We start from the raw sequence: 18,930 nt of genomic DNA on the forward strand, positions 1-18,930 counted from the left end.
GTGTGACTGATACAGGCTTAAACACAACAATCAATAAAAATCCTTGGCTTTCATTAGAGGAGATGTTAGCAACATGTAGAAGAAGCTTTTACTATTCTCGTCCACCCTTGTTTTTAGCCATGGTTGGCCTTTGTGAACATGGATTGCTGAGGAGTTGTGTTTTGCTGAATGCATTACAAAAAGCAAGATTGGACTTGCAAGCATTTGAGAGGCAAAATGGGTTGAAAAATGTGTGTTACCCATGGCAGAATGGAGGCAAAGCAGCTAAAGTTTGAAAGGGCTTGCAAATATCCAGCAGTATTAGGACTTTCCTCCCACTGCACTGAGTCTGGAATTGAAAGATGCTGCAAGAATTGTTAGTGAAAACCCCAACTGCTTATCTTTAAATAAATAACTACTTATGCTCTGGGATATTTACCATCTTCTACAGTTGCTAGAGCACCAGAGATGTATTCAACATTTTTCAGACAGATTGGAAGGCCTTCCTCCTGTACCTGACCATGCAAAGAAGCCATTAGGGTAGTATTGCCAGCCATTCTGATGTGCACAAGCCTTTTGCTGTTAGTAAGAGTTACAAGTATAGATGGAGAGAAGAAAAGATGTTTAATGGTTGTAAAATGCATTGAATCTTCCTTTAAAAGGAAAACAAAGTCCGGAGTTACCAATGACAACAATAAAGAGTTAGAGAAGCTGATACTCCCATTTGGCAGTAGTTTCCCTTTGCAGAGCCATATTAGCATGGCTGGAAGGCTTCCAGCGAGCCCACAGGAGAGGGAAGTCTCTGTAGTTATGCGAAGTGTCATACCTTCTGCAGTGCCTGTTATTGTACTGCCTGACACAGCCTCTTGTGCTTGTCAGACGAGGGATCCCCTTCCACGAAACCCAATTGCAAATTTTCCTTATACGCTTCTGAAGTCAGGCTTGGCTTGGGCCCTTTTCAGTGCAGTTTCCTTTCCTACACTGCAAAACATGGGAAGCCTCTTTCTATGGCACTGGAGGATGCTGTGGGATCTCCGGTTAACATAATGAGCTTAGTTTGCTCCTGCTTTCTGGGTGTATCCGGTCACTTTGCCAAGACTTTTTGCATGACAAAGAGAGCATGGAATTATGTTGACACACGTGTTGGGAATGATGGAAGCGATTGTTTCCTGACCTAATGGTTGCCTAAGTAGCTGCTTGGCTTGTTTCCATAACGCAGATGATGTGGCTTAGAGGCACCCCCTCCCACCTTCCCTTCGCTGTGCATCATTTTAAAGATCAGTTCAGAAAGCGAGACAAGAAATGCAAAGAATCTGCAGTTTAAGAAGTAATCGCAATGCTAATTTGGGTTGGTTTGGATCTCCTGTTTGCTTGCAAGTAAAATACAGTGTGGATCTTGTCAGGCCTGATTTGGGGATAGTTTTTCAACTTCAGATTGTGGGCTGATTTATTCCTGCTCATGGTGCCTACTCTTTAGGTTGCCAGTGGTGCTAAATCTGCTTCAAGGTGCAGGATTGTGTTGACAGATGTCTGCTCCCTTGCATCTGTGCTTCCATGAGGTGAGGGCAAGAACATGAGGAGCACAATCTACAGAGACAGCAGGATATGCTGGTCATGGGGCAAAGCCTGGCACTGTGAGAAATATACCTCTCTACAGCATGGTTAGGTGAAGTTTAAAGCTGTTTTTCACTGAGTGTTCTTGTGCAATCAGCTATATCCGTAGGCTGCACTGTCCCTGTGGGGAAAAGGCAAGGGCACATTTGAGCCCCACAGCTGCCATGGAAAGGAGAGGAGGCCAAGGTCAGGGTGCTCCTCTGAAGGAGATGACTCTTAATTGTCTTTTCAGCAAGGCTGGCAACGGCATCTCGCAGGAGCAATATCCCTGTGCCACCGCTTGCTAGCACAGCAAATCCAGTACTTTAGTCTCTCATTCTCTAATGGGTAGATTTACTAGCTCACTCCACCTAATGCGTGTTTTCTGTGACAGTTATCTGTTCTTTAACCAGAAAATGAATATTTCCTGCCATTGAGCAGGCCATAATGTTTTTCGTCACAGCATTACTATATTCATTGCTTTCCAATGGGAATAAATTCTTCTGTTTCTGGATTATAATCCCCTTTACTAATACGGTGTATCACAAACCCAGTGTTAACCATGTCGTTACTCTCTGGTTTTAGAAAGGTTTTCAGCACCCAGACACTAAAAGGCCGCCCTCTTTCCTTCTACCTGTTGAATGGCCGTGGAGGCCTTTTATTTAAGACCAAGGCAAAATGAATTAAAATGAGCACGAGTTCTCCCTCAACTTCAAGGATCATCTTGTGAAACTGTCACTCCTGGAAATACATTTTAGAAGTCTTCAGTTCCAGAAGCCAAAGTTATGGTATTACTCCTGAATCTGTGTTGGACTACCATTAGCATAAACTTAATTGTGTAATCTCCACAGCAAAGAACACACTCGAGTATCATGTAGCCACTCCACGTAGTTTGGATAGGAAGTTATTGTCTTGGAAGTGCAGTAGACTAAAAGACAAAATTTAGCATTATATGGGCAAGTTACTGGATAAGAGCTGTGTAAAAAGATAGCATTATCCTATAGAACAGTTGAGATTTCAGGGGAGGGGAGGAAGTGAGGTAGATTTTAGGATGTGTCAGCTGTTGGACCGTATTATAAAGGGGTCATTTCTTTTCCTTTCTGAGCTCTCAGCTGCTCTACCACGTGCTGAAGTTTTCTCCTCACTTTGAATTTGCTGTTGGTTCTGCTGAGGTTGTTTCTTCAAGACTGTAGCACTGAGCTTTTACATGAGAACTAGTGAGTGGAGCGGAGCAGAAACTGAAGCAGAAGCAGCTTGTTTCCTGCTCTGCAGAACAAAATGTCTCAACTTCTTTGAGACTTTTCCCCCCTCTCTCTTTGTTTCTGAACTGTGTTTGAGAAATTCTGCTTGGGACTTGAGAAACCTTACACCAGATGAGTTGTAGTTGCATGAGAAACCTTAGTGGTGGTGCTTAATTTTTTTTGTGAGAAACATTTTTGGCTGAATGTCAATATCCAGAAGGAAGTTGATGCCAAGGTATTTTGGGGATCATTTGTGATTCTGTCTACCTGTCTGTCTTGCCAAAATTGAGGCACATTGTTAAAGAATTTCTGAAAATCATCATCTTGAGATGCTCCACATGGTGTATCCAGAAGCACCTGTTAATTTTGGAAACTTTGGCATGTAGTATTCAAATTCTTGCAGCAGTCAAGAAGCATAGTTTTAAAATGGATACTGTTCCCTAAATCTTTTAGCATCTCTTTTAAGCAAAATCCCTGCAACATGTTTCATCTCCATCTTTAAACGGTCCTCTTTTATGCATTCCAAGCTTGAAGTATTAGGCATTTTATAGAACACATTTTTAAAATTATGTGCACTTGAGCACATGCTGTTTAATTTATGCATGGGTCTGAAACAAGGTTAGGTCCTAATCTGCAGCTTTCACATGAGGCCATAGAAAAGTCCATTTTATACTGGAGTTTGTAATTAATAGAGTAGGTGGAAGGGTCATTTTAAAAACATAAGCCTTTGAGCAAATTTTAAAAAATGCACGATGCTGATTAGGACTTCTTAGCAAGCAATGCTATTCTCTGGTGTGAGCTAAAAGCAGGCTACTTGGCAGGCATTTCATAAGTCCCAGTGCAGTGCCTACCCCCTGTTCACCCTGATTTTACCCGGAACTTAGAGTTCTTAATTGAACTGAGCGTGAAATGATTTTTTGAACCTTTTTGAGATGCTAAGATTTCCAACCTTTTTTCACTGAGATGAAAACAAGACTTTTTGACATCTTTGTAAAATCTGAAAAAGAAGGAGATAGACACATGGTTACTTGGGATGCAAATATTCTAGGTCAAGTTATTTTCTGAAGCATCAAGAGAGAGGATTTGAATGGGCTTTTCTCTCATCTTGAGCGATTGACCTGGTTTGTTTGGGGCAACTTTTTTCCTCTTATTTCCTTTATGCTTGTGACCAAAAATTTCCCTCTGGATCCAAGGTTCTCTTCTGAAACCTCATCTGATAAGTTTAATAGAAACTATTAGAATTTCATAAAATGTTTTGATTTCAATTATTTGTTTTAATGGAAGATCTCTTATGAAAAAGTTTCTAACCAGCCCTGTGAAGCTTCAGGTTAATAGTATTTAAAATACTTGAAAAGCCAGTATGTATTCCATTTCTTAAAAATAAACTGTATTTTAGCAGAATATGAAAGAATAAATGGGCGTACCTTTCGCAAAACTATTTGGAAGACATAAGTTATTTCATCTGCTAAGAAAGACACAAAACTTTTGAGATTAAAATATGCTTTAACTAACAATCTAATATTTTTTCCTGAGGACAAAAAAATTAAGCGAGGACTAAGTTCAGAGAGAGAGCGTGTTAGTTCCCCAGTAGTCATAACCCTGAATTTGGTAGGATTGCCTGTGGAGTTACGCACTCTCCAGTACCACCTGGGCTGCCAGAATCTAGATCTCCAGTTACAGATCTGCAATTACCCCACTGCAAAACATGAAAATGCTACAAAACACACAGCTTCATTTGCTTTTGAAATTTTGCTCCAAATGTATAAATAAGTGCATCAACATTCATGTGGGCACTTTGGAGAGCGTTACCCAGTCACTAGGGTAAAACTTGATGAACTTCTCAGTCCCACTGGAGGCCTAAGACTTAAACCCAAGCTTAAAGTTAGCAACGTGCTTAGGCAGCATCAGCTCTTAAGCCTTGATCTGAAGCTTATAGAAATCAATTTCTTTCTGATAATGTCGTGGGGATTTGGAATGGGCATTTTTTCAAACCTGAAACAGAGACAAAATGTTTCCATATGGTCCTGTAGCAGATGAACGTATCCAGTGCATTTCCAAAAGGATGGGTTTACTCCAATTTTTCTTCCCTCAATCCAAGAAGCAGAAACGTCCCTGCTACAGAGGTGAAGCTCTTAAACTGCACATCTGCTCCTGAAGACACACTTCCCTCCCTGCTAGTCCCCGGAGGAATCTTTAACTCTGTGGCATAATCACTGGTAAATCAACAGTACGTATCAACAAAGTGTAGTTAATAATAATAAAACTTGCCTACCAGGCCTCAATATGTCACATAGCAACAAACGGAACAGGTTTCATATTTTGCACTTTCAATCAAACCGAGCATTAAATGCATTGTTTTCTACTTATTTAGGGCTCAGTAGTGCCACATTTATGTGTGCTGACAAGAAACATGCTCTGCAAATGTATAAAAGTGTGAGGAGAGGTGGCAGGGTTTGACTTGTTTTTTCTCTGTATAGTTGAATAAAGTATGATAAACAAAACCAACGGGGAGCAGTGAGTAATATAGTTTACAGCACAAATTGTCACTCAAGTAATCTTTCCTGGTGAAAATACTTCACTGGGAAATTTTAAGGATTCAGAATACGTTCACAAAGCCCTGGTGCTCATCAGAAAACTTACAAATAAGAGATAACTCTTACCTCCCCGGGAGATGCCGGGTAGGCACCAGACGGGGCTTGGAGGGCCCGAATTTGTATTGCTGGCTCTGCCCACGGGTGCCTGAGGGAAAGTTAATCTGCCCGGTTGATCTGCCTGGGGTTTGCTCATGTGCGAAATGGGGATATAGCACTCCTTTATAAAGTGCTGTGAGTTTTGTCAATAAAAAGAGGTAAAAAAGTATTGTGTTTCAGATTTTCTTGCAGAAACATCCTTGAGCCAGAGTCGTTCCCATTTTTCAAAATATCCTTTCGAAAATCGTGAGGAAACCAGGCATTGATATGACAGCGCAAACCCAGGGTGCTCAGAAGTTGGCCCAAGTTTGCTGAATATATTTATTTCTTCAATCTAGTTGGAGCGTCAAGATTATCATCCAATTTAAAATCCAGTTTGGGAAGTAATTTCAGGAAAGAGTGAGAATACTTTGCCTATCTTTATGTACCACTGAGCCGCCTGACAGGAACTCCATTTTGAAATGTTCAGGAATAAGCTTCACTTTCCAGAAATCATTTTCTCAAAAGCAGTTTATTATTTGTTTCTTGCAGATTCCCAGATACTTCTTTGAATTATATGACACATATTTCTAGATAAAACATTTATTTCTTTATTTTCAGACCAATGCAGTTCCCTCGTTTAAAAACATAATCAAAATCTCTACTAGAGCAGATGCAGTCTTTAATATGTGGCTCATAGCTGAGTTATGATTGTCACATATTTTATCAGTACGATACATTTTTTATTAACAGATTAACATATAAATCTATTCATAAATCACCTTCCAAAGCTGCACCTAAAACCTCTCACTCTCAGCCTAGAGGTTTAAAGCTATTCCATAATAAAGCTTATATTGGCTGAACAAACTTTCTGGCAAATTCAGCTTTTTATTCTTATGGTTTCAGGTTTCCAAATCAAATCTTCTCCCTGAGTACACTCTTCCTCAAAATGACTGATCAGGAGTTAGATTGCAGCTTTCAGGTGCAGGTCTTCCTTCTCAGGATTTATCTGAGAGAGACATTTCTACCTGGGGTGGGAGATGGGGAAGAAAACAAGGCATGTCGGACTGGAGATGGCCATGCTGGAAGGCCATACTTCATCCTGCAAGGACGCACTTCTGCAGCTCCGCGCTGCAGGGAACGGTACTTTATGTTCTTTGATAGGCTCCGGCATAAGCTGTTGGGAACAAACGTTGTGCTTATGTTACTCATCAGCTGAAATTCAGAGAGCAGAGAAAGCAAATCTCTTCTCACACCTCATAGTGTTGAGTGATTTCTGAACACAACATCCCCTCTGTCTGAGAGAACCCAACTCAGGAGTCCATTTATAGCCAGCAAAGCTTTTAAGCCCAGGTTTAGCTTTAAATAAATGCCTGTTTTCCTTTGAGAATTGTCCGAGTTAAGAGCACGCTGCATGCTCTGCCGAGTGAGAATACGTTTCAATACGTGCATTCATAGATTTGCTAAACTGGCTCAGAGTGCACTGCCTAGTTGTGATCAATGTACTTGCCCTCTAAAGTGACTATTTAGGCATGGTATAGGAAGTTCTCATATATACATTTACATATATATTTATACCTATACATATGTATGTACCCATACGCAGGAGGATCGTATACATAGGGTTGTATAGCACATATAGGAGGTTCGGGAGCTATACCTGTTTGGATTCATCCTTGGCATTAAGCAGGGCAACCTTCCTGGAGTCAGTGAAGGCCACGGAGCTGATTTACATCACAGTTACACTCACATGGTGAAGTGAGGTTTGCGTGATGACTGTCGGCCATGGATTGCCAGCTCGCTTTCCTGGGTATTTGTTAGTTGTCATTCCCTCCTTCCCTGCCTCACCTCACCTAAAAGCCAGAATTACTACAGGGGTTTTGGTCTTTGTCAGCAAACATTATGAGCAGGATTCAGAAACTGAGAATTTAATTAGCTGCTGAAGTCACTTACTGATAACAGTAGCATATTGGTCTCTTTATTTGATAAAACCCTGTCAGGCGTTTTATGTGTAGGGAATGAAGACTAATGTTCTTACTCCTTGCAACTTACAGTCGGGACCATTAAACATCCTTTAGAAAGGGGAGGTAAAAAAAATGAAAATTCAAAAGAAAAATATCCGTTGGACTTCTCATTTCTTGTCACCAACGTTGCTTCTGTATCTTTGCAAAACGTATTTTGGTTTGCCTGTTTACTCCTTTTTCTCTGTAGGCTGCTTCCCACTCCACCAGCTCTCGGGGATCTGCGTGTACTTATGCCCTGGCTGTCCCCTGCCCTGACACACGCGTTCATCTGTGGCTACTGTCAACAAATCCAGCTCTGCTGATGTTCCCGAGAGGCAAATCTGCCTCTTGTTGTAGGCTACACCTTAGATAAACTGACACTTATATAAACTGAGATTTATATAAAAACACACTGCTTTTTTATTATTATTATTTTAGGGATGTGGGGTATTTTTAGGCGTGGGAGAGGTTTATTCTCTACCTGCAAATGCTGTCTTACCACAAGGCACATAAGGCATTTCCTAGTTGCTCCTGTCCCAATTAGGGCGCTCCGATGCGATCGTTAGTGAAGGCTCTAATGCAGGATGGGTTTAATGCAGCACCTTCGCTAAAAGCTGTTGATGTGGCAACAGCGACCGACTGAGTTTCACATGCCGAGTGCAGGGTTCATGCAGTTGGCTCCTGCTTCACGCTCTCCTGGAGAGGAGGTGATGCCTCCCGCAATCTCTGCCCCACGCAGCGAGCCCGGCTTTGCGGAGGTGGCGAGCTGCCCATCAGTGGAGCCTGGGGAGAGGTCCCAGCACCCTGCTGCAGCCAATGCTGAAGTGTGACACTTCTCAGGGCTCTGCACTCAGTGAAATGCATTTCCTACCTGGGACCTGGTGCCCCGACCCGTCCGTGGCCTGGGAGCTGAGCTGCACATACTGGGAAGTCAGAAGTAAGACAAGTTCTTGATAACACAGAGGAGTGCATCTTACACGACGAACAATGGAGTATCTGGGCCACTTGCTGCCAAGAAGCAGCAGGTTTGGTTTTTTTTAAGACTGGGAATACGGGGAAATATCTACATTTTATTCTCAAAGCAGAGCTTAAGAGAGATTTAAATGATTCACGTCCCTTGCACCGGCTCTCTGTAGAGGATTAAGTTTGACCCTGATAGCATCCAGTCATTTATAAAGAGCGCATTAAAAAATCACCATTTATTGATTTGCACCTCTCTAAAAGGGCCCATGAATGACCTCATATGTTTCCTTTAAAACGAACTATTGAGCTCTTAGAAAAAAAGAGAACTATTTTATAGTAAATACATTTCATGTCAGTGCACGCTTTTTTTTTCCCTAGATAAATAATCCTACTTTTCTCTGTTAGTAACAGTTTAGCTGATGTGTGTTTTACAGCTCTTTTAACAGCAACAGTTCTGAATGACTAATACGAGGGGATTATCGGAGCCTGGAGCTGCGCAGCAGTCAGTAACGTGGCCTGCCCAGCTGTTACCAGAGACCCAGAGCTGGGGAGCAGAGACGGGAACGGTTTGCTCATCACTCCCACAGGACATCGATCCTGCCTCAGCATGGCAGGTGCACCTTCCCTGAATCCTTTGAGAGCCCCAAAGAGCTTTGGCCTCCAAGGTTTCATCTACCTTTCCCAGGCTGAGCTCAAGGAAAGCACAACCCATGTGCTAAGAGGACAGTCAAGTAAACAAACACAAACTCAACTATGCCTACAGCATCTCCAGCCACCTTGACTGGAAAAAGATGTCAAGTTTTCAGACTCAGAAGCCTTTCTTCAGGGCAGCAGGAGGAGTAGCAAACCTCCAGCTAAACAACATCAGGCAACAGCTGCTGTGAGTTGGTTGCTGATGGGTGGGTAATGGGACAGGAAGGTTGGGTTGTACCACTAGAAGAGGGTGAGGGATGTGGCTGTGGGGTATAAATAAGTTGCTGGATACCACTACAACTTGAACAGTCAACGGGATCTTACAGGTAGTCTGTTGTAACTGAAATGTGTTTTTCATCTAAAAGTTACCACACTACGGTTGTAGCTATTGAACATGTTTGTATTGGTAGCGCAACCAAGTACAGCCTAAGCTCTTCTGAGGTTGTGGAGACCAAGTGTGGGGAGTCAGTGGAAGGAGATATGCAGAAAAATTGCATGTTTCCATTGTCTATAAGGAGAGTTTGGATAGCATGAACTAGTTGCCTCGCTTGTAAACAGCTGTGGGCAGGTAAGGTGGTTTCCAGCCATCTCCAGTCTGAGCTTTCCGTTCTCCACATGTGAAGCTGAGATAATGATACTTGTCCTTTTGAAGTGCTTTGAAACATGTGGCTTTCTGTTTAAAACCTAAGTATTATACATGATGATATGCACTTGTAAATGTAGGGCATTTGCCTTAATCATGAGTCTGCAGAGTTGTTATATTCTGATTCATAGTACATATATTATTAAGCAATTGTTATCTTCACCTCTGCTTTCTAGGTAAGCAATTATGTGACTTCAGTACGTCCACGTGTTTAAAATGGACCCATTTTTCACTACTTTTTTCTAAGCTTTTTAAATGAAGACCTTTTAACGTAGAAATAGAGTAGTTGGGGTCTGGTAGGGGAAAAAGGCAATAAAAACATAGCACTTCAGATAAAAATACTTACATTTACAGGATTATTTATATTTTAAAAAAGAGAACAGTATGGAAAGAATTTGAGGGGAGGGTTAATAAAAATATGTTTTCATCAGAAACACTTTTGTGTCAGGAATGTGGATCAAATTCCATATATTATTTTAATTATTAATTAATCACTTCAGACAGGAGACAAAGCACGGTTTTGAGGTTTTTGAAATAGAGTGTTTTAATTCCTTATAAGTAAAGAAAAAGGAATAACAAGACTGCAGTCACCTGAATAGGCTGCAATGTTGCTCAAAAAGAAGTGATTTAAGCTTTATTAAGAATGACAAAATGTTCTTAAGTTAGCCTGGGAGTATTAAGAGACAAAGTGCAGTTGCCTAAGAGGAGAGGATTTTGATGCATGGGGTAGAAAGGAATGATCAATGGTTCATAAATATAATAGTGGTAAACACAGTGACAGGAGAAAAAATGTATGTGGCTAATATAATTGTTACAAATTTAGTAGCTTTTGCTGTGAGATCAGTTACTGAGGATTTAAGAACAAGGCAGAAAAAAGAAAAAGATTTTTTTTTTTTCAATACAAGATAAATGTGAAAGCATTGAAAACCACCAAAAAGCAGTTTGACAGAAGCAGCACAAAGAAGTATGCTGCATTAATCCTGTTGGAGAATCATTTTGTATTCCCTCATCTTCATTATAAGGCATATTCTCAAAACTCATTTGTGGAATCTTTGACCTCGGTAGAGGTCAAATGCAAACGTGCTGGAAAGGGAGGTGAGAGAAGAGACAGGTGGTGGGGGAATGTAAGGGCAGGACTCAAACTGAAGGAAATAGGAAAATAAATCCTGGCTTGGCAGGAGAGTGCAGACTGGAGAACAGAACAGAGGAGCTGGGAGGAAGGAATGAAAGACACTGCATCAGAGTCTTCTTTGCAGGAGAAGGACCAAATAAATTTCTTGTTGAGATGAAGCTTGGCACGGCTCACTACGGCATCAGTTGCTGACGTCTGGTGTTGGAAAAGAGGAGGCAGAAGCAAGGCAAACTGTGACAGACCAAGCAGGGAGTCTGAAGGCATCTGCTTCCCAGCCGTAGGAGGAAGCTAGGTGGATTGATGCTAGGCACAGCGGTGGGGCTCTGGCCGCTTACAGCGGCAGCAGGCAGGGACTGCATCCAGCTGGGCAGCGAGGGGACAGTAGGGGTTAGAAACATTTAACTTTTTGTGGTGGGACAGGAGAGGGGCAGAGCGCCATCTTTCCTAATGTTGCAGTCCAGTTTGGATTTAAACTGGTGTGTGCTTCCATTTTGCAGCAATAAACATAAGGCTTAAGAAATATCTTTTAGATTCTTGATAAATCAACCTCATTGCTTTTTTCTCCAACTGATTCCTTGTGCTCCTCTGAGACAAGTATTTGATTTTATATTGATCAACAGCTGAACTCAACCACTGCATGTGTTGCTGGTGATGCGATGGTATTTGAAATGTGAAGCTTTTGGTACAAAGAAATGGAGAGGTTCAGGTCCTTTCTGGCTTGTCATTTCCCCACTGACCACTGAAAAGTGTTGCTGCATCTGTAGATAACTGTAGCCTGCTCAGAGGCTTCCAGTGTATTTAGGACAGGATGGATGTTGGCTTCACACTTAATTGGAAATGCTGGGGAGAGGAGTTGGGGGCAGCGTATGGGGAATTCAACACCATTGGTTCTTCACTTTCTCTGTATTTAAGTGTTCCTTGCTGACGGAGCACAGATGGTCTTGGATTAAGTAAAAAAACATGCCAGAACTGCAGGCTAGGCTGAGACTGGGGAGGTAAACTTGACATGAAATAAGCAGAAGGCTGTAATTAGCTTATCAAGAGCGTTAGGCACCTGGCGGAGGAAGGCAGATATGTAATGCACAATGTAGCTATAGAACAATTAAAAAAAATATATACCAAAATCCGTTCTATGAAACATGGGAGACTTTTTTTCATCACTGACTTCCTCTTCCAGCCCAGCCTGGTAACATCTGAAATGTCCTACTTATTCTTGGTTACTAGTGTTTTATCAGAAATGACACTTTCTGGCAGTTTGTGATGCTGAGCACCAAACCCCATAGAAGCTAGAGAGTCTAAAGGTCAAAATCTAGGTGTGGTGCCAAAACCTTTCCTGAGAAGCTTGCACCACACTTGCCTGTGCACCATGTGTACTCCCTGATTGCAAATATCAGTCATCTCACTGCTCCCTCTTGTTCTTTCTGCCTGTTTTTTTGCAGCCACATGTTGTCTTTCACCTTAACTCTCGGATTTGGGCTTACTGGGGCAAGAATTACCATTTAACTTTAAGCAGAAATCCCTAGCAGAGTGCAAAGGAGTATTCCATGTGCTTCCGCAGTACATGTCAAAGTCCTGGTCTCTAGGAAAAGGAGTCTGGATTCTTTCGCTAGGTCTGCAAAACAAATGGAAATTCAGGCATACATCTGCTGAACTGAATAGGGAAAGTACAAAGGCTCCTCTTTAGCTGAGGATTTAGAATTTTTTGCCCATAGTCTTGAAACTCAAAAACTATTACTTTAAAATAGGGAAGAGCAGGAAGGAGAGTCTGGTTTCACTTAAGTTCCCGTGGCTCAGGCGGGATCTCTGTTTTCAGCTTGCCTTGCAAAACTTTCCCAGTCTCTCTGGCTTGCACAAAACTGGCCTTGGCTAATTAAAGTAATCTCAAAGCTTTCGTTTGGTCTCAATAATGCGTCTTTCACTTAATTAAAGATTTCCCAAGCCTTTTTTCCCTTTTGGTTGTACTACACCAAGCTTAAGAGCACAACCAGAAAAGAATGTTGATAGGATAAATTGAATCACATGCACATTTATTTTTTTTAATTGCACACTTCCCCCTTTTTTCAAGCCAGGACAGAGCTCAAACCATATTCAACCTCTTACACAGTTTTAATGAGAATATATTGCAGTGTTTGTCATCTGAAAGAGTATTAGCCCCCCCGCTAATGCAATAGGTGTGATTTCCCTAAAGAAAAACAGGAGGCATGGAACAGTGAAAACGTCATCTTGAGTTCTTCGTTAGTTTCTTTAATACTGCAGGATGTGCCGATTTTGATTCCTGAATCTCAGCCTAATTGTTGGGAGAATCGTATCCAAATTGGGCATTTCCTCAAACTTACTTTAGCTCCTTCTCAAAGCAAACAAATAAATGCTGAACAAGAATGTTTGGTGATGTAACCTGGAGAGGAATAAGGAATGCAAGACTTCCCCACTTGAGAAAGCTGATAATACACAGAGGTTTCACATGTGCTTCAGTGATTACATTTTCGGTTTGAAGCATGTATGGGAAGATTGCTTTTCATAGCTGAGCTCTAAATGTGGCTGCACAAAAATGCACTCGGTTGACTGTGCAGGATTTGTCCAGTCTGTCTCAGAAGCAGGGGGGGAGGGAACACAAAAAAAATGTATAGTGGAGAACCCTTAACATCTCTACATAGCAGCGAGCTTCAAAGAGGCACGATGGCAAGGAAACCCGGAGTAGAAAAATGAAGGAGAATAAAATGCCTTGCTTGATGCAGAAATACAAAAGAGACTATAGCCATGGTAAATTGATTTTGTACTGAGTATGGGCTGGTCCATTGGAAGGGGTTTTGAACCTCCTACTCCAGAAATCATTGTGCAAAACAGTAAGAGGAGGCTGCTTAGAAGTCTTGTCACATCCATCAGTGGAGCCCACAAAGAGGAAGGAGGGATTTAGTTCTGAATGGTGACTCTGCCAAAGAACATAAAGGGGTGGAGATGGACATCTTTTGGCGGTAGTGGGGCCTCGAAGGAAGAATTGCCCCCACTTTATCAAGGGCGACCATTGCTGTGACTCCATTCATTGGCTCGCTTCTTAGAAATAGCTTGTGGTACCTTGTTCATAGCAACTGAAGAAAAAAAACCAAAACCACAGCAAAACCTGTTCCTCACAGAATAAACAGTGCTGGTGGTGTGAGAGGGAGTGCTGTGTGGTGCCCACCTGGCCAGTGTCAGCCACACCTGCACGTACGTCGGCTGTGCTTGACTGTAGTGGAATTTTTCTTTAATCAATTTTGACTGAGTGTATTTTAACCTCTTTATTTTGTTATTTTATTGATTTATCATATAATCTTATGTCTCTCTAATCTCCAGTGCATTTAGTAAATGTTTGTTGTCATAAGCTATAAACTGAATGTGACATGGCAAGAAACCAAATTCCACTGTGGCTGTTAATTACCCAGTATACTAGAAGTCTCCTCTCTGTTTCTGTATGCTTTTGATCTTCAGTAATAGGAAACACTGTAAGTCGTCTTTCTTTAACATCCGCTGTGCTGTTCTCCAGTTCTGGATGTTGTCGCTCATTCTAAACTGGCTACAGGTGAAAGCTGTCAAATATCTGAGTTAACTAAGACTATAAATTTGCATTTCACCCTGTCCATGCTTTTGTATGCTTAAAAGCAATAGAAATATCCAATAGATTAAGTTGTTTTCAAAAAAAGATAAGCATTCCCATATAGTACTAGCAGCTAAATCATTGCAGTGTTAAGCACTTTCAAGCAAAATGAAGTAGATCATCAGCAAAATGAAATCATTGTCACAGACTGACATTTTTCTTTATATAGAATGATAAAAATACAAACACTAGGTAGTGGAAACAGAAATCCAGTGCCATCTTTATCTCTCTTCTTTGGAGCTGTATCTTTCTTCCAAAGTGACATGTTGGCGTGTTCATCTAACGTTGCTGCATAAATATGTAGCTGTCAGTCTGAGCTCGGCACATAGCCACAGCAGAGTGTGTACTCCTTTCTTTACCCTTATGGACCGCACTGCAATCCGATCTGTTGCTAAAACCTTTAGTCTGGGCATTATTCCTGGCTTCCACAAGCCCTTCTGTTCAGGTAAAGCATCACATCCGTAGCTCCTCGTGTTGCTGGATCACCAGGGTCTCTGCACCCTTCCACTAATTCCCCTCTCGGGCGTATCCTTGTTGCATTGCATTAGTGCTTACATTAATGTTATGGGTCGTTCACAGACCTGCTTATCACTTCCCGTAAGAGACTCACCCCACTTTGAATCAGCCCATGAAGCCCATGTCTCTCCCCTGTGGTTAATGTGCCTTCTCCTCTTGCTTTCTCCCATGTGTCCTCTTTGTGTCTTGGAAGGATCCCATTCTTGGTATACTAACTCTTCTGGTTACTAAACCCTCGGGATGAGTTTCTCTGTGTGTGGTTATGCGTTGTTGTCTCTGTCCTCTGCCATCCACTGCACCCCGATGCCTCATATATTGTTACGCTTTGCTTATAATGCATTTTGGCAAGGCTACACCTCCACAGGCTTGCACAAGGAGTCCTGGGCTGTGATGGAGGCTCACGGGCACTACAAAAACTGCAAATATGGATGAGAAAGCCAGTTCCATTATATAAAAAAAGCTGAAATTCTCTTCTGTGTGGCATTCAGCATTGAGTTACAAATGTTTTACGCCAGGATTACTGAAAGTATGCTTAAAGCGCTGGCAAGTCAATCTGCTTGCTTCAGATATGAATTTTAATTTGACAGTACCTCCTCAAGGTTGAGCTGGCTGCTCCATTATAAGCTGTCCTTTGTACACTAAAATTCCCAAAGAGCTGAAAAGTACAGGTTGTAGCCTGGATGGGACTACCTATATGTATTGTTTATCTTAGAAAACACTGTTTTAGTTTTAGTACTTGGTATCAAATGTTCTTTACTAAAGCTTTAGACAATTGTCTTTAATAATAAGACTTCATACTTGTACAGTACTTTCCATTTGGTTACACTGTAGAAACCGTGATTTGTTAAGCCTCATATAATGCTGCTTTCAGATAAGGAAATGCACAGTCTGGAGTTGTAAATTCCTACCTGACACTGCAGAGAGGGGGGAATGTCTGATTTACAGATGGTATGTTGTTTAATGGAATCTTCTGCAGGACAAATGTTTTTATACATTAGACTGCGGCCTTGCCTGAAGATGTCAGAAAGGATGGGATGCGTGGCATCTCTCCTGTTGTTCTACTCTCTAAACCTGCTCCCTCTGTGCACCACCGATTCAGTGGATGCATTTTGTGATACTGGCAAAAAAAAATGCTACCTAAGAACTTACTTTGTGCTCGACAGAAAAGTTTTTAGTCCTCAAGAGAGCAAAGTTCAGTGCTCATCTCTGCCTCTGACATGCTCAGTGGCTTTTCCTAGTCAGTTGACCTCTCTGGGCTTCTTGTTTTCCTTTCCTCCCATGTGCCTGTGTTTTCTGTTTGGCTTGTAAGCGCTCTCAGACAGAAATTCTCTCCCACAACATGTTTGTGTATTGCCTAGAAATATGGGGGTCACAATATCAGTTTGTGCCTCTACGTGCTCCTATAATACAAGTAAATAACAAGGGATTTTGAAGCTGTGAAAGAGAGAAAATCAGTAGCATTGACCATCCAAGAAGAACTCAAAACAGCTGAAAACTTTCCCTCAAACGGGAGTTGGTAGCATTTGCCATTGATAACAGGCTGTGTCTGTAGGCACAGACACACAACAGAGGTACAGGAGCTTACTGGGACGTGCTGTCTGTGCCGCAGGAAGACTGTGAAGGATTTTAACAGGTATTTTACCTTCCATTTGAGATAAGACAGAACCGTGAACAGAGTGGGCTGCCATGACTCAGCTGATGTACAGTAGCTCATTGGGCTGGGATAACTTGATCGGAGAAAGTAGAGCTCCCATACCTGGAGGCCCTGTTCTGCCGGGGGTTACAGCGATGCTCCGTCCATCTGTGCATACAGCCTGAAAACATAAGGTGGGAGGACAGGCTCCAAGTCAGTGAGGCTTAAGAATAAAACCAAAAAAGAGAACATAATCAGATCTCCTGGAAGCTCTCCTCCCTGACTAGTGGGTGCAGACGTACAGCATTTCTATAGTTTTTGTACAATAGGTGAGCCAGGACAGAGGAACTTCCTTCGGACTATTGCAATTCTCTTTGTAAGGATGTGATAAGAGTCCGTGAGATAGAGGAACATGAGTATGAAAGGTGGTATTATTTGAAGCTGAGTTAAAGATCCATTCTTAAAATGAGAAAGTCCTTCTTCCTGATTCCATCCTTACTATGCCAGTATGTAGCATCCACTTCTGCTCTGATGTGAACAGAGTGAGTGATGGTGTTCAGCAGCCAAAAAACGTCAGGCCAAAATCAGTCCCAGTATAGTAAGAGGCTGACTTTTGTTTATAGAGAGAAGGTCTCATTCAAAGATTAAAGTTATGAGAACTGGAACCCACTGATGGATTTTTTTTTTTTTTTTTGCATGTTTGCCAGCCTCCATCTTCTAAGTGTTACATTTTGAGGTCTGTGCCAGCTGACTTACTGTCCAGCCACTCCAGAAGAGCCGTGCGACTGGGCCAGTCTGTTGATAGGCGCTATGGGTGTTAAGTTGAAAAGAAGCAAACAGCTTGAGTTTTACCACATCTCGAAGGATCTGACAACACTTAAGGGAAATCAATTTATAATTTGATAAAACACAAAGCAACTCCCTTCGTCCAAGCCCCTTCCTCTCCGTGCAATGAATTGACTGAGTCCTGTGATCGTTCCTCATGCCTGTCAGTGCACGCAGCAGCGATCTGTAATTTGTATACTGCAGTATGTAGCAGAACTATTTATTGAAGCTTGGCATTATGTTCTTTTGGTATTAGTTATCTGTCTATCAGACATGTTTATCACAGTTTTAATGAATTACCAGTGTTGGAACTTCAGAAATGGCCTCTAGGGTATTAAGCTACTGTGCTTTATTATTAAGAAGTTAGATTTCAATAAGTTATTATTTATAGAGCACTGTAAATGTGCCTTGTCTTCGAGAGAAAAAAGCAATGCTTCAAAAAGGGAATTTAACTTTCCACTTTTAGGTTAAGGCAGCAAGTCTTTATGGAGAAGTCCTGGAGGATTAAATAGGGAAGAGATAGGTAAAGATGTGTTTTTACAGTACATATCATAGAAACTTAAGTTAAACAAGAACCTTTTCATGGATTTTCTGGATACAGCCTATAGAGCTTCTTTCAAAGATTTTTTTCTTCTAAGTGCTGTAAGACCCAGCACTTACCAATTTCTTTTAAATGCTGTAGAATTTGCCCAGGGAGGGGTTGATTACACTGGTGCTATCTAGTGTAGAGACCGCAAACTATATAGAAACATAGAAATAAACTTATGAAATGGATTTGTTATTATCAGAAAGAATCTATGGGTGATATTTCAGAGGTCTGAAATTTGTTAATCAGTATGGATGAAAAGATTGATGCTGACAATCTTGTAGAGGAATGAACTGGCCTCTGAGCAGCCACTGTGTGAGGACTTGGTCTGCACCTCAATTTAGCAAAGCCCTTAAGCTAAACTGGTCTGGTAGGGTATGTAAATACGGGCTTTATTTCTATAAAAGTTGGCAGATATTAAATGCAGTGCAGAAACATGGTCCCTGCATGCTCCTTTCTTCCCAGACTTGGAGAAGAGCTTCCATACCTTGCTGTGAAATGAGCTGATCCAAAAAATTTTTGTAAATGTAAATAAGAAATGCAGAAATTTTGGGCCAGTATAAGCAAGCCAAGAAGCTGCCTTCAAAGCAAGTCTTTTTTTTTCCAGAGGAACATTTCTCTGAACATACTAGTGCCCTGTACAGTCGCTGGAAAGGAAGATGTAAATAAATACCCAGGGAAAGAAATGGCTGTGCCGGCTCAGGTCTCTAGTGAACAATAACTGTCATATCACAGCACCTCCTGCCCTCCTTCCTCATGCATAACTCAGCAAAGGGTGATGTGACTGGCAGGCTCTGCTCGGGGTGCCCTGCGCGGCACAAGC

At 41.7% G+C, this 18,930-nt stretch overlaps 1 protein-coding gene across 4 annotated transcripts in view; it reads left to right on the forward strand.

The window, feature by feature from the left end:
- The window catches only part of SEMA5B (semaphorin 5B), a 277,297-nt gene that overhangs the window by 170,285 nt on the left and 88,082 nt on the right, over nt 1-18,930 (forward strand). The window lies entirely within an intron of this gene.

This window comes from Rissa tridactyla, chromosome 7 (assembly GCF_028500815.1).
Source record: "Rissa tridactyla isolate bRisTri1 chromosome 7, bRisTri1.patW.cur.20221130, whole genome shotgun sequence".
Lineage (NCBI taxonomy): Eukaryota > Metazoa > Chordata > Aves > Charadriiformes > Laridae > Rissa > Rissa tridactyla.